Source organism: Zingiber officinale, chromosome 5B (assembly GCF_018446385.1).
Source record: "Zingiber officinale cultivar Zhangliang chromosome 5B, Zo_v1.1, whole genome shotgun sequence".
Taxonomy (NCBI): domain Eukaryota; kingdom Viridiplantae; phylum Streptophyta; class Magnoliopsida; order Zingiberales; family Zingiberaceae; genus Zingiber; species Zingiber officinale.
In genome coordinates this window covers 4,772,057-4,784,057 of record NC_055995.1, presented here as the reverse complement: position 1 = coordinate 4,784,057, position 12,001 = coordinate 4,772,057, and positions in this window count along the sequence as shown.

Below are 12,001 nucleotides of genomic sequence, written 5' to 3'. Positions count from 1 at the left end.
AGAGGAAGTTGTTCTCTCAGGCTACTGTGAAAGCCAACGTGGTCGAGCACGGTCAAAGCTCAAAACAGAAGAATCCCAAGTCTTTCAAGATGGGACCCAGAGGAGGTATAAGCAAAAAGAAGTTCTCTGGAAATGAATTAAGAGGTTAACCTGAACGAGGAATCAGAAATGGATGACCTCCGCACAGTGGTCTCAGAACTGAACTTGGTCGGTTCAAAACCACGGTAATGGTCGATCGATATTAGAGCCACCAGACATGTGTGCTGCAACAAGGAGCTGCTCCACAACTTTGAAGAAGCCAATGGAGACAAGCTGTTCATGGGGAACTCGGTAACCTTAGACATCATGGGCCAAGGAAAAGTGGTGCTGAAGATTACCTCGGGCAAGGACCTCACTCTGAATAATGTGTTGTATGCTCCAGAGATTCAAAAGAATTTAGTGTCCAGATAACTATTAAGCAAGCATGTCTTTTCACATTGTTTTTGAGTCAGACAAAGTTATACTGTCTAAGAATGAAATGTTTGTAGGAAAAGACTATGTATTTGATGAGTTGTTTAAGCTCAATGTAATGACGATTAGGCCTAAGATAAATAAAAATGAAAGCTCTTCCACTTATATGCTTAAGTCTTCATATTTGTGGCATGGTAGACTAGGATATATTAACTACGATGTATTACGTAGATTAATAAATATGCAAAGTATATCAGGATTCCACCTTGACCCGAAACACAAGTGTGAGATTAGGGATAGCAATTTTCCCCGCGGGTTTGGGGCCCCGCGGGGAAAACCTGAAATGGGGATGGGGATCCCCGATTTTTCGGGGATGGGGCGGGTTCGGGGCGAGTATGGGAATACTATCCCCATTCCCGAACCCACGCGCCCGAATATTATTATTATTATTATTATTAAATAATAATATGATTTTTTTTAAAAAAAAAGTATTAATAATAGTGTTAATATTAATATTAAAATTTTTGAAAATATTATTAATAATAATATTATTAATATTGATAGTAATATTAATATTATCATTAATAATAATTATTAAATAATAATAATAATAATAATAATATAAATTAAATTTGGGAAAGAGGCGGGGATGGGGATTTATCCCCGTGGGTTCGGGTTCGGGGAATCCCCGAACCCGAAAAAATGAGAACGGGGCGGGGATGGGAATGGCAAACCCGCCCCCGCCTCGACCCATTGCTATTCCTATGTGAGATTTATGTTGAAGCAAAAATAATAAGGTCATCCTTTCAACATATTGAAAGAAACAACTAACCACTCAGGCTAATTCACACCGACGTGTACGACCTCAAAAGTACTCCAACACGTGGTGAGAACAAATATTTCATCACTTTTGTAGATGATAATACAAAATATTGTTATGTGTATCTTCTCAAAAGTAAGGATGTAGCTATAGAAAAAATTTCTCTCTATAAGAATGAGGTTGAAAACCAACTTAATTGAAAGATTATGGTGGTTCGAAGCGACTGAGGCGGTGAATATGTATCACCGTTCACTGAGTTGTGCGCTGAACATGGGATCAAATATGAAATAACAGCTCTTTATAGTCCTCAGCAAAATAGAGTTACTGAGCGAAAGAATCAAACTCTAAAGGAGATGATGAATGCTCTTTTATTGAGCTCTGGACTGCCAGAGTTCATGTGAGAGAAAGTTATGTTAACAGCTAATTACCTTTTAAATAAGGTGCCCGGAAGAAAATAGATAAGAGCCCTTATGAGTTGTGGAATAGAAGACAATCGTCCTACAAATATTTACGAATATGAGGGTGTCTTGCCAAAGTTTTGGTGCCTAATCCGAAAAGGATTAAGATAGGACCAAAGACTGTTGATTACATATTCATTAGATATGCACATAACAGCCGTGTGTATCAATTTTTTATGTATGAGTCACAAATATCGAAGATACACAAGAACTCGATAATAGAATTGAGAAATGTCTAATTCTTCGAACATGTGTTTCCATATAAGACCCAAGAGGATTCTAGCTCTTCAAAGCGGGCATATGAAACACAAGGTGAAGATGATGATGATCAACCAGTTGAGGTTGAGCTTAGATAGAGCAAAAGAGCTCGAGTAGAAAATTCCTACGGATCAGATTTTATTACTTTCATGTTGGAAAGTGAACCCCGAAGTTACTCGGAAGTTGTAAGCTCTTCTGATGAATCTCACTGGAGAGAGGCAATTGGATCTAAGATAGAATTTATCTTGTAAAATCACACTTAGGAACTTGTGAATCTTCCTCCGGGAAGTAAACCACTAGGTTGCAAGTGGATCTTTAAGAAGAAAATGAAGTCAGATGGAATAATTGATAAGTATAAGGCCAGGTTGGTAATCAAAGGATACCGACAGCGAGAATGTCTCGATTACTTTGATACATATTCTTCGGTGTAGAAAATAACTTCCATTAGAATATTGTTGGCTATTGACGCTCTATGGAATCTTGAAATGCATCAGATGGATGTTAAAATAGTCTTTCTAAACGAGGATTTAGAAGAGAAAATCTACGTGGAGTAACCTGAGGGGTTTTCTATGCTAGGATAGAAAAACAAGGTTTGTAGATTGGTGAAGTCATTATATGGCTTGAAACAAACACCAAAGCAGTGACATGAAAAATTTGATAATGTCATGAAGGAATGTGGGTTCAAGATTAATGAATGTGATAAATGCGTCTACATGAAAGTCACAGAGAATAACTACGTCATCTTGTGTCTATCTATAGATGACATACTTTTCATTGGGAATAATGATAAGATAATCAAGCCCACTAAAGATATGTTAAACTCAAGATTTGACATAAAAGACATGGGTCTTGCTGATGTGATTCTAGGAATCAAAATTCTTAGAACAACAGAAGGACTTGTTCTTAATCAGTCTCATTATGTGAATAAAATTCTTAATAAATTCACCAAAGGTGAAACTACATTAGCACGAACACCAATAGATACGAGTCAATATCTATCGAAAAATTGAGGTAAAATTATCCCTCAGATTGAGTACTCTTGAGTGATTGGAAGTCGGATATACTTGATGAGTTGTATATGACCAGACTTGTCCTATGCAGTAAGTAAACTGAGTAGATACAAGAGTAATTTCGTTGTTGAGCACTGGAAAGGGATAACAAGGGTACTGAGGTACTTGATGTATACTCGTGAATATGGTATGTACTATATGAGATATCTTACTCTGATCAAAGGATACAGCGACGCGAGTTGGATATATGATATAAAAGACTCTAAGTCTATGAGTGGATATGTATTCACTCTTGGAGGTGCAGTCATATCTTAGAAATCTTCTAAGAAAACGGTAATACCAAATCCATGATGGAATCTGAGTTTATAGCTCTTGACAAATATGGTAAAACTGCTGAATGGCTACGACAATTCTTAGAAGATATTCCGAGATGACCGAAACTTATGCCAACAATTTGCATACATTGCGATAGTCAGTCAGCAATTGGTCGGGTACAAAGTCATCTGTATAATGGTAAGTCTAGACATATATGTCGTAGACATAATAACATTAGGCAACTACTTTCAACGGGAGTTATCGCTATTGACTTTATGAAGTCAAAAGATAACCTTGCGGATCTGCTAATCAAGGGGTTAAATAGAGAGTTAGTTGCAAGCTCATCGCGAGGGATGGGCTTGATGCCGATGGGAAATATTGGCGCAAAGGAAACCCAACCTATGCAGATTGGAGATCCCAAGGATTAGGTTCAAAGGGATAACCTAACTGCACCGACTAAGTTGCTCACTGTGGGGAAATGACCCAATGAATTAGTGAAGGATGGAGGTTAAGCACATGGCTTTCAATGATCCAAGAAGAGTAATGTGGAATACTCTTAAGAGATCACCTATATGAGAAAAAAGTTGAGCTACTTCGAAGAGAATTGGAGGCACAATTCTTAGAGCTTCTCATAGAACCAAGTGTGTTCATTGCCAAGAACAAAAATACTCATGAGAATTGAGTTGTATCAGGGAGAGTTTTGGGTGAGATATGTCAATGCTTACACAAACGGCAAAACAGTTCAAGAACATCGCGTCTACTGTCAGCCAGTAAGCAAACAGATCCTCACAAGGGAAGGTTCAATGGGTAAAACCTATCTATCCTATACTAGACTCAACTACTGAATGTTATCACATATCCTATCTCCATTCATGTGGGGAATTATTGGATATATGTGAATGGAGAAGAAGTGGAAGAGGCATGGAAATCCATTGTGAATGGGACTTTAGTCCCACATTGGAAGCTTCAAGGCACTTTGGTTAGTTTATATTGATTCACATGCTTTAATGATATGAACAAATGCATAGGGAGAGACTCTCTCTCACGGGTTGATGCGCAGAGGGTGCAAATCCAGGGCCCGAATTGCACTGAACCATGTTGACTCGTGTGCGAGCATGACTTATGTGTGTCGAATGCCGAACCGGTCGGGATAAAATTTGCCCAAGTAGAATAACTAACATTTTGCCACGTAAACTTTTTGCTGCTTGTGTAACTGATGCATAAAAGCAAGATTAATACAAAATCAAAATGGTCGAGCGAAATGCTAGCGTTTCACAGCTCGTCGAGTAATGATCTTTAATTGATCATTAACGTTGTCGTTGATCTGAGCTTCAATATAATGAGGCTGCAATCATAGGGAAAGAGGTTACACACATAAAAAAAAGGCAGCAAAAGCTCTCCACCTACGTCCCTCTCTCTGTCGTACATTCTTGCTCGTCGGAGTGCCCGTGATAGCAGACGGGTACCACTCAATTCGCCGTGATCCCCGGTGTTTAGTGGAAATCATGGTTAGTCATTGTATCATGGGAAACAGACGACCCGAGAAAGCCTCAAAGCACAGCCGGAGGTGGGACGAATCTGTTTTAAGGAAACTGCGTTCATCACAGGCCTCGGTTCACTTAGTGCGCACACCCAATCAAGTTCTACACTTCGCACGCCCGGTCAAGTTCTACGCTTCGCTCGCCCGGTCAAGTTCTACGCTTTGCCTGCCCAGTTGATTCGTTTGGTCAAAGGCTCAATTGCCTAGTTACTTCATCCGCCCGGCCAACCTCTACATCCAACTAGTCTCAAGCTCAACTTCAACCCGGTCGGCCGCATTTGTTCAGTAGTTAGTTCACTCGCTTGGCCGATCGTTCACTCGCTCAGTCGCTCGACACTAGGCTGCTTCGCTCGCCCGACCGCACGTTCACTCGGTCGCCCGACTTTCTCGTTCAGCCTCTCTTCCCTAACAACCTCCAGCTCGCTCGGCAGCTAACTCGCTCGTTCGACATCTTTGCTCGGGCGACCTCCAACTCGCTCGGTAGCTAACTCGCTCGCTCGGCTTTCTATCCGGACGACCTCCAACTCTCTCGACAGAAGCTCGTTCGGCCTCTCCACCCGTCCGACCGCAAGCTCACTCAGCCGCTTAGCTCATGCGGCCGTACTACCCAGTCGAATTTTCAGTTTGATCAGCAACTCGGTCGGCCTTGCTACCCGGTTGGCTACTGAACCTGACCAGCCCTTTCGTCCGCTTGGACTTTGTTGCTCGGTCTACACTCAACAGTCAACAATTGGTAAAAATCAGCCCCTGGTGACAACCTGAGATTATCAGCTCATGTCATCTCGATAGATAAGTTGAATTTAATTTTTTGTAATTTAAATTCGATAGAGATCCAAATATCACCGGTAGATTGTTTTGTCTAACAAGATAATATTTTCAAATTTATTATATTCATTACTACGATTATTATTATTATGCTTGTATGTCATATTTTATATTTTCATTATTAGTTAGATGGTTTTATCAATAAAATCATCACAGAAATAATTATTCCCTATTTTCTTTATTCCTATCCTAGTTTTCTAAATACTGCAATTTTGCTATGAATTGTTTCTTCTTTTTTTTTAAGGAAAACAGACAAAATTTTATTCTGTCGTAACTTTGATGAGCTCATTACATTCAACAAGATCATGAGAAACAGAAGAAACGCATTGTAATGGGTAAATTTAGCAAGACTGACAACTATATTTTCATTAGTTCCTCCTTGCAAACACCAAGTCGGCGTGCTTTAAGAAATTGAGTTCAAAATATCAGATATTCCTTTTGTTTCATTCAATCTCCATTGTAATTAATTGACTAGCCTGTAAACTGAACTCCTCGTCAGTTTGCTGCTTCAGCCTGTAGCATTTGTATCACATATAACAAAGAGGAAATCACATTTAGGAGGAGCATCTCAGAGAATGTTTTTATTATGATTGTGGTGTTTGATAAATGGTAATTGCTCCATCATCATCAATAGAGAGGCAGACATGAACAGAGTAACGCTAATCTATTGGGATCAAGTCACTCTTTACTTTCGAGTATTTACTCCTTTACTTATAGCGTGGCATTCTTTTGAGGAACGAAAATCTAGTTAATCGATCTTTTCGGCTACCCATCAATTTCTATACTGAATAAACAGATACTCATGGTAATCTCCCAACCTCCCATGGTTGAAGGACCATCATGATCACTTCAAAAAGTGTAAGAAACAGAAGAGATTTGTGCACCCTGTGTAGTTCTGCAAGATTCCAGGTGCAACTTAAGACTAATCAAGCAATCAGAAGGTGAAATGATTGTAGCATGTTACATTTTCGCGCCACATGTGTAGTACTAACAGCAGATATAGTTTGAACTTTTCTCCTAATATTTCTAGCCAACGACTTACTAACCTCTTGTTGGCGAAGACAATCTCTGCTACTGGAGATTTACGAGGTATTAGCTGAATTTAAATTACACTTAACTAAATTCACTTATCTGTCAAGATAACCTGAGCTGATAATCTCAGGTTGCCAACAAGGGCTAGTTTCTGCTAATTGCAGAGTACAGTCCGAGCTCCGAGTCCGAGCAAACTGAAGGGTCAGGCGGGCAAGCAATAGATTAGTCGACCGGGCAGATAGGTCGAGTAGGCAGTAAGGTCGATCGACCAGACAAAGAGTCGACCGGGCGAGAGACTGGCCAGGAGAGCAGACAGGTCGACCGAGAGGCAGGTCGGGTGAACAAAAAAGCCGAGTGAGAGGCCGGTTGGGCAAATAGACGGGACGAGTGAGAGACCGGTCGGGCAAACAGACAGGCCGAGCGAGCTGGTGTCGGTCGAGCAAAGAGGCCGAGTAGGCAAGTGGATAGGCTAACCGAGCAGAAGAAGAGGCCGACCAAGCGGACAAGGAGACCGACGGGACGAGCGGACATAGAGGTCAAGCGAGCTTACCAAGCATCCGAGCAAGTGGTCGGCTAGGCTTTGACGCTGAACGGGGCCAACAGTATAGAGCCTGCAATTGACGTAGTTTCCTAGAAACATATTCGCCCCACCTCCAACAGTGCTTCGAGGTTTACACGGGTCGTCTGTTTCCTAAGATACAATGATAAACTGTGATTCCACAGTCACTGGTGATCACAGCAAACTGAGTGGTACCTGAACTATCACGGGCACTAAGCCGAGCAAAAGTTGTACGACAGAGGAGGAGGGAACGTAGGTAGAGAGCTTCTGCTGCTTTTCTATGTATGTAACCTTTTGCTTGTAATCGTAGCCTCCTTATATAAGAGCTCAAGACCAAAGGACCGTGTTAATGATCGTTTAAAGATCATTATTCGCTAGCTGTGAAACGCTAATGTTTCACTCGGCTGCATTAATCTTTCTTTAATGCATTCGTTACACAAGCGGCAAAAAGGCTTACATGATAAAATGTTGATTGTTCCACTTGGACAAAGATTGTCTTGATCGGTCCGACATTCGGTGCGAGTAGGTTGTGCCCGCACACGAGTCAACATGGTTCAATGTGTTGAGCGTGAGAGAGAACCTCCCCTATACATTTGTTCACATTCTCAATGCATGTGAATCAATATAAACTAACCGACATGCCATGAAACTCCCAATATGAGACTAAATACCCATTCAGAATAGAGCATCTTTCCTCTTCCACCTCTTCTCCATTCACATCAGTTATATCCAACACCTCTTTCACCTTAGATGAGATTGGACTCCAGTTTAAACCTCAAGTAGGATTTAAAAGGACTTTGATCAACTATGATAAAATCCTGATTTGCTTTTATCTATAATTAAATAAGTTAGTCTATTTTGTCTATTATTTACTTTCACATCCCTTAGAGGTTGACTTGAGCATCATCTATGACACTGGATAGCACACACTCATCTATCCTTTCCTTGCAGGATCTCCTTTAGATCGAGGCAGACTTAGTAGTCCTTGACAAATGGACCTGGTTATTGTATTTCTATTAGATGATAATATTACTTCACTTTCCAAACCCTTCTCACAGTCTTCGGTTCATAATGCTTCCTCATTAATCATCATGGTTGAATGACCCCCAGTCCTCATTCTATCCCTCTTAGCACTTGAATATGGAGTTCTCTATTCATAAGGTAGAGGCTAGGTCATCAGGAACTGATTAGTTGGAGTTTCGGCGATCAAACAAGAACTAGCATGACACTGCACACACTATATTCACTGAGAAGCCAAATGACCTTTCCCTTAGCATTGGTCCCCAATGCATTCTCAAAAAGGCATCTCACTAACTTCCCTCTGGCAGATTTGGGAGGTGGTGTCATGGGTGTGAGATGAAGAAGCGGCCAAGGTTTAACTCTTACCATTTTCTAGATATGGAATTGCCTCTTTGAAAGTACATTGATTCTGTCCGAAAGCCCGAAAACGTGAAGCTGAAAAATTGGGAGGTTGCGGTTTCGCTGACTGGACATGGACTTCGCTCCGTTCTGCAAAACAAATGACGTTAGTGTCGGACCAAGGAAGGGGTCCCGGCGTTGGCCTTCCAACGCTCAAGTCAGTCATCGGAATGTGGAAAAAGTGAAACATCAGTAGAACTCAAGAATAACGCCTATCTCCGCCGATGATGAACCTCCTTTATATAGAGCCCTGGTGGGCAGCGTGCGTGCTTCTTGAGGCATGGACACACTCTCCCATGTGTCTCATGAAAGGGCTTTGTTAGGAAAGTACCTCTGACATCATATCTTAACAGGGTATGCATATCTCTAACGCGATAGTAGAAGTTTCTGCCGTACAATACGTCTGTCGGTCATGCCTCGTGTTAGCGGCACTATCTCCCAAACAATGTCGAGAGATACTACAGTGGTCCCGTTGCTAGGCCGAGCGGGATAGCCGCTCGGCCGGGACTCCGCTCCGTCCACCGTCAAGTCTCGTTGCTTGGCCGAACGGGATAGCCGCTCGGCCGAGATTCATCCGCCCTAGCGACCTCAGGGGGCTCTCCGTGCGGTGACTGTATAGTAACATATCCTTCCCCGTTCGAACCAGCTATCCGGTCTCCCTCGACGTCCTGATACTCCACATTAAGAGTCAACTGTCTTACATGTCATCCTGCCGGTCAAGCCCTGACTGCCCGACCAACCCAACCGGCCATTGCCATTGTCCTCTATTCGGTGTTGATCATCTTAGCTTTGATCTCTACCATGACAATCGACCCCCTACCTGAAACTACAAAGATATATAAGAGCATAACCAAGGACTGTAGCTAGCAACTCAATTATGATAACTTCAATTAACTTCCACCTGCTGTGACTTGCTCCCTTGGCACACAATGGAAGGAAGAGTAGCTTGTTGGCCATGTTAGTACCCGTCACATGCTGTGGATATCTTTGTGTTTATCAATTTGGAGATTTTTGTTCGCCGAGTTAATTTGTAGTCTCAGTTTAGGTGTCTGACATAGGATATATTAGTTTAAGCTGGCTCTGTATGATTTCATATTAATATTCTAATCAACCTAGGAATAGGATAGAACAACTAATGCAATACTTAATCCTATATAGTTTTTAGGAGTATTTATTATGTTTTGGAGTTTATATTTATATGAAACACGTGTATGAATGAATGAATGAATGAATGAATGAAGAAGATAAGTTTGAGGGGTGAAGCTTTGTTCTGGACCTCAAGACCTACCTGCTCATCCCCTGTCGTCTTGAGCTAGTGATGGGATAGAGCATATCCGACTGTGAAAGGGATACATGTGGATATGCGTGGTGCATTTGCTTTAGAAAGTGCTCATAACGGCCGTATCAATCCAGTATTCTGAGGTCAATGTTATTAAAGAAAATTATCAATCCAGTATTCTGAGATCAAATGTTATTAAAGAAATTTATTATTTAAGAAATTAAGAAAAACTCTACCGTTCTACCATTACCATTGTATCCCTGGGTGCATGGTTCATTTTTTATTTAAAAATTACTTTTTAAAATATTTAGTTTGTTTTACTTTTAACTAAAACTCTTGGGCAACTGTTTAGCCATTTTAAAAATAAGAGCAAAAGATGGAAAAATCGCACTTACCTAACTTCCATAATATCAAAATCATGAAACAAAGCACGGATACCCCTTCTCATTTCATTGCTCTCAAAAGTTTTCATCTTCTCAGTTATGTTACCATTCTTAATTTACACTATCGAATTTAGATAGAGGGGAAAGTATATTAATTTTGATTGAAATAATTTAGAGTGTTTCAGATCCATTTTAGTTTTGTCAGTTGACAACAGTGAATTTTAATGATAAATTTATTACAATTTTATTATAAGATATAAGATAATGATAGTCATTATTTAATACCTCCAATAAATTCTAAAACTCCTAGATTTGCCCTCAGGATTATGGTGCAGTGGTAGGGTATTCAAGTTGTCATCTAGATATACACGGTTCGAGTCCAATTATGATAAATTTATAGAAATTTTTCCTCCAAATGAGACATGTAACTAAAGGATGCTGAGTTTCTGGACTACCCGATACGAGTACTTCCCAATTTATCGAGTCGATCATCCCAGACTCGTTACCCAATATGATTAATCTTTTTTTTTTATAAACTCCTAGATTTAAAAAATATTAAAATTTTAAATTTTTTAATGATCTCAAACTAATTAATGGATTTAGAGAATTTTAAATCATTTCAAATTAAAATTAATATAGTCATAAAGTCTTACTAATGTATATATATGTTTAGATCTCAATTGGAAAGCATAAAATGAGAATAGTCCGTTTTATAAATGGGTGAATAAAAATTTACAGAAGATAGATAAATTTTTTGTAAGTCGTAAAAGGAGGGTATAATGGGAACGTATTATATGTTTTTGATATTACGAAAGTTAATTAGGCAGGCGAAATAAAAAATCTGGTTGCGATTCCAAAAATTGAACTTAAATGACCCCTTTGGCCCGGGCAAGAATTCTCTAGTCCAGGATCCCTGAATCATTCTTGATTCGATGAATTGGACCCCATCTATTAAACAGGTGGGGTCCAGTTCATCCAATCAATAAATGGACAGGGTCTCTTCTAATCTAAAATTTTTTGGACCAGAGGACCTGATCTCCTTTGGCTCGGATCCTCCAATGGATATGTATTGATGGGGATCCTCTGGACCGCTTTGTATTTCATCAATAAATACTTAACGGTCATCCTCTAGACTGTAAAAAATGATCTAAAAAATCTATCCTCCTTTGACCCAGGAGAATGATATAGTGATAGATTACTTCTTAATTTTCTCAAATATCTAAGTTTTGTCATATTAATTGATTATTTTTTAAATAGACATTTTATTTAAAAAGATGAGACTAATAACTCATTGATCGTACTTTTTGATTTAGGACATCTCTAATAGTAAAATTTTTTATAACGTCCAATTTTATATCAATATCATATTAAAAATAAAAAATTTATAATTATCTTTATAATGAAAAAATCTTTCTGCAATTTTATACCTCCTACATTATAAATTATATAACTCTCTGCATTATAAATTAAATACAATATTATTTAATCATTAATGATTAAATACGAATTCCATAAAAAAAAAACATAGTTGGGAATTACAACAGACTTTTATCTCTTGTGTGCAACCTCGGGAACTAACTATTCGTTCACTGTTCGAGGCATATAGTCAAGCTGACTAATGGACGTCATTTTAAAAAATTAATCCGTTATATG